The sequence below is a fragment of the Miscanthus floridulus genome, chromosome 16 (genome assembly GCF_019320115.1).
Source record: "Miscanthus floridulus cultivar M001 chromosome 16, ASM1932011v1, whole genome shotgun sequence".
NCBI lineage: Eukaryota > Viridiplantae > Streptophyta > Magnoliopsida > Poales > Poaceae > Miscanthus > Miscanthus floridulus.
The window spans coordinates 37,076,548-37,081,503 of record NC_089595.1 but is presented as its reverse complement, the minus strand read 5'-3'; the positions used below and the strand labels follow the sequence as shown (position 1 = coordinate 37,081,503).

General features: G+C 45.2%; 1 non-coding gene across 1 annotated transcript; it reads right to left on the bottom strand.

Annotated features, from left to right (window-relative positions):
• Window positions 1-4,267: 4,267 nt before the first annotated feature.
• Window positions 4,268-4,374, bottom strand: LOC136514699 (small nucleolar RNA R71). The gene has a single exon (XR_010773838.1). It is a non-coding gene; the product is annotated as a small nucleolar RNA R71 (small nucleolar RNA).
• Between the last annotated feature and the right edge of the window lie 582 nt (window positions 4,375-4,956).

Here is a 4,956-nt window from a genome sequence, read left to right as displayed (position 1 = left end):
CCTTGGTCAAGAAAGGCAAACGAAATAGGTCTATGAGGAGGTCAAAGAAGCTAGCATGGGATCAAAACAAATGGTTGGAAGTGCGACACGTGCAGCGGTCATAGAAGGTAATTTTGGAATAAAATCATTTTATTCCAAAATTGGGGGGCATGTGTTGACACCAAAATTTGGTTCGAAAGAAAAGGACCCCAAGGTCAAAATTTGTCAAGTGAAAGCCAAAATATTCAGTGAGATCGGCTAACCAAATTGCCATCAAATGAGTAAGATGATGTCATTATTCCAAGGGAATGGGCCCCATTGGCAGAAACAACAGGACTCAAAGCAAGAGACGCATCGGCCTCCATAGAAAGGAAAGATTGGAGTCCAAGTTATCTTAAATTAGGAAGTTTTGTTTTCTGTTCTAGGTTTTCGTAACCGGTCTTGTTCAACTAGGACTCCTAGTCAAGCCTCGGGTATAAATAGTGAACCCTGGCTATTGTAATAGACATCTATTATCGATCGACCAAACAAGTACCTTTACTTTTTGGCTCACACCACCCCTTAGGAGTAGGAGTAGAGTAGATTTTGACAAGTTCTTTGGGCAAGCAGGGCTGCATCGGATGACCTGACCTCTGGTTTGTTTGTGAGTATATGTCATGACTTATATTGTTACTTGTGAGGCTACAACAGATGACTAATCTCTTGCAAGTCATGGTATAAGTTAGTTATCGATCTATATTGTTATTTGTAAGACTGCAACAAATGACTAATCTCTTACAAATCATGGTATAGATTAGTTATCAATTTGTATCAACCTTTATAAGGCTGCAATAGATGACTGATCTCTTGTAAACATTGGTATTAATGAAAGAGTTAAATACACTAGCGGCCCTTAAACTTGTGGCTCTGTGCCACTTAGGTCCACGAACTCTCAAAATCAAAATTTGCCTCCCTAAACTTGTCAAAGTGTGCACTTAGGTCCATACCCCCCTTCAGAGGACGTTGACTAGGTTAAAATTTTACAAAAACCACCCAATCTATATCAACCTAGTCATCTTCTATCCCTAGTGCTCCTTTCCTAGGCCCGAGGTGTCGGCGTCGCCTGAGTCGGCCTCCACCTTTGGCCAAGCATGCCTCCACATCACCCATTCACCGCCCCACACCCTGGCCCACTTCCTAGCATCCCCGCCCTCCAGCGCACGCATAGGCGGTGGTGGCAAGGTAGCCTCACACGCCTAGGACCTCCTGGCACCGCCCGTGGCCACCATCGAGCACATGGACGGCTAGCGTCTTGGCATCAGGAGGGAGGAGTAGGATGTCTAGGGACATGGGTGTGTGGGTCCAAAGGCGATGGTGATGGGTTGGTTGCCTCTACATCGAGGGGCATGACGCGTGTCTGGTGAGGCACGGGTGACGGTTGCGCATAGAGCGGCCGAGCAGCGATGGCTTGAGTGCACAAGGCGAGCGTTAGGGAGCTTACTTGTTGTGCAGCTATGGGTTAGCTAGCCTTCTATAGGCTAGAGCAGCAGAGCTTGTGGCCAACTATGGCTTGCTCGTCCATGAGGCATCTACATTCGCTGTTGCAACTAGTAGCTCATAGAAGGGGAGCTCCACCTGTGACACTAGGGCAATGTTGCCAGTGTGCTTGTCATATAGTAGCAGGATCCCCTGTCACCATCACCCAGAGGCGACACACACCATGCATCCCATGGGCAGCGGTAGAATGCTGAGGAGCACGTGCGTGGCTACGTGTAGGCCACCGTGGACCCTAGCCTCCTCTGCTCCATCACCGCCTTCATTGGCCATCTTCATAAGCCTCATAGGCATAGTGGATGGTGGTGGATGATGACCCATGGTGCCCAAACCAATCCTACTTGATGGCCATTGTGACGGAGGCCTAGAGCTAGTTGATGAGGTGGCCGCTGCCGAGGACAAGTCCTAATTTGTGCCTCTCGTGTCTCACAATAGTGTTGGATCTGGCCATGCTGCCAAACAGGAATGAGGCAACAAGCATGCACTCCCTTGCCCACTCTCGTGAAGCAAGCCACATGATAGTTTCATGCTTCATGCCCACATCATGGTTGTTCCTAGGCTCGCTGCCCTGACGACTCGCATGCCCTACTGCCCGTGGCATGCGCTCCTAGGCATGCAAGGTTGCTCCCACTACCATCGCCTAGATGTGCGCTAGTAGGTGGGGACGCTAGGAGGTGGGCTAGGGTGTGGAGCGGCGATGGGGATTGGTGAGGCATGCTCGGCCAGACAAGGAGGCTGGCTTGGGTGATGTCGACACCGCATAGGGCTAGCAAAGGAGTGCTAGAGGAAGATGACTAGATAGGGTGGTTTTTGTAAAATTTTATCCTAGTCAATGCCCTCTGAGGGGGTATGGACCTAAGTGCACACTTTGACAAGTTCAGGGAGGCAGATTTCTATTTTAAGAGTTCATGGACCTATGTGGCATAGAGCCATAAGTTTAAGGGCCGCCAATGTATTTAACTCTTAATCAAAGTTATCGATATCGTGCTAAATAGTTTACTGTTTAACACAATATCACCAATTGCCCAATCTAGATTGAGATTTATTGGTCTTATTATTTTGATCTATCGTCTGCCAATTATTATCATAATTGAATTCAATTCTTGATGTTAGATCCTATTTGATGACTAATCCATCTCAACCTTGATCGTACATGGTGGGTGCTTGAAGTCATGTTCTATTAAGAGAAAGATTCATTGATCGCCAGTATCTGGTATGACTCCACTATCAATGCTGCATCAGCTGACTCGATCTTTTGATAACATGTTAGATTGGACATTATCAGTTAATAGATCTATCTATTAAGAAGAGCACGGCGTTAGCCTCCTACTATGTCTCCATCGGCTATTTAGCCGATGGCCTGAGCTTCCACACGTATTACTTGCCTTCATGATTTCTTTGTGATGTAAGTAGATCTATCAATTGCTGGTCTTTGATCTAGGGTCCTACTGTTAATGCTGCATTAGACGACTCAATCTACTGATGGTACAATAGATTAAGCCTAGTTGTTTGTAGTTTTTTACATGCAACGGATGAGTGATCGCATGCTATACGATAAGATCACTAGAATCAGCTATTTTAGCTAATAGCCAACCGATCGAGGCCCTGGCGATAGAAGCTATCAGCCATGCAAAGGCGGGCAGTGCCCTCCTTTGGCAAAACCTATAGAAATGATCGACCAAACTATTAACAGCTATTTGCCTCAGCAAATAGCTAAGAACGACTATGTGTCCTCCTTTGGCAGAACCTACAGAAATGATCGACCAAACTGTTAATAGCTATTCACCAGAGCCAATAGCCGACATCGACTGTGCGCTCTCCTTTGGTGGAACTTGTAGAAACCATTGACCAAACTGTTAATAGCTATTTGCCTGAGTGAATAGCTAAGATCGACTACGCACCCTCCTTTGGCGGAACCTAATCTTGGCAGAGTCCATCCTTTCGCCATAGCGAACTATGGTGTGAAGAAGATCGACACATCCTTCTCTTCACCCATGGCCAGTCCTCTTGCCTTTTATTGTAGTGAAATGCCAAGTGCACCAGAGCTCAACTCCCGTTATTCCGCTTCCATGAGAAACTGGGATGGCAGTCGGACCACACAGGATGCCCATAGGCGAGGCATGCCCCCCAACAAAGGAATATTGATAAACTTATACTTATTGATGTGATCAAGAAAACCATTTACCCATGCTCAAGCAGGATTACCCTTGTTCTATCTACTTTCATATCATATGTAGGGTAATGTATGACCAGTTTTGACCTTCCGACAAACTACATTAGAGATCCAGAAGCATTAATCAGGAGAACTAGAGCTAAACTCAAGAAAGTTCTAGCTTTAGAATTGGAAGACAACCAGATAAGGCGAAGCTTAACACCATATTTCAAAGCCCTGGCTGACAAGACTCTCTATGAATTCTCTGCTTCAACTACGACCAACATTCGTACTGGACCGACAATCAATGTCGGAGACAATGGACTTGAGCTCAAGCTAGCTCTCATCAACTTGGTGCAAGCTAGCCAGTTTTGTGGAAAGGCACATGAAGATGTGAGTGCTCATCTCCAACACTTCTTAGAGATCTGTAGCACTTTCACCATCATAGGAGTATCTAGAGATGCCATATTACTTCACCTCTTCCCATTCTCACTCTTGGGGAAGGCAAAGCAATGGTTCTATGCCAACAAAGATAGAAACACTAGATGGGATAACTGCTTCACTGCCTTTCTAGCAAAGTTCTTTCCCACAGGCAAGATCAATGCCCTGCATGGGAGAATCTCAAGTTTTCAGCAGCAACATGATGAATCTATTCCTGAGGCATGGGAATGCTTTCAAGATTACATATTAGAATATCCTCATCATGGGATGGAGAATTGGCTACTCATGCAGACTTTTTACCATGGGTTGATTAATAGCACCTGTGAAAATATGGATGCTGCTGCTGGAGGTGCTTTCCTATGACTCACAATCCTAGGTGCAATAGCTCTCATAGAGAAGGTGGCTTCCAACCAAGGTTAGAATGAAGAACATCTCCAAACCCGCAAGAGAGGTGGAGGTATGCATCAACTCAAGGAGGTAGACATGCTATCTACCAAGATAGACCTGCTCATGAAGAAACTTGAAGACCGAGCCAATGAGAAGCAAGAAGTCATGCACATTTATGATTCTCGCATGACATGTAAAGAATGTGGCAACACTGGGCATTTAGAGAATAACTGTTTTGAAACCCATGAGGATGTGAACTTCATCATCAACAACAACTATCATCCTCAATAGAATCAAGAATGGAATCAACAACAAAGGCTGAACTACCAAGGTAACTATCAAGGTAATGATTACAATTATTTCAATAATCAACCACCCCTAAGAGAGTTAATTTCTGGCCAAGCTAGAATTATGGAGGGCTTATCTAGAAAACTAGCTTCTAGTGATAAAATCTTAGAAAATAT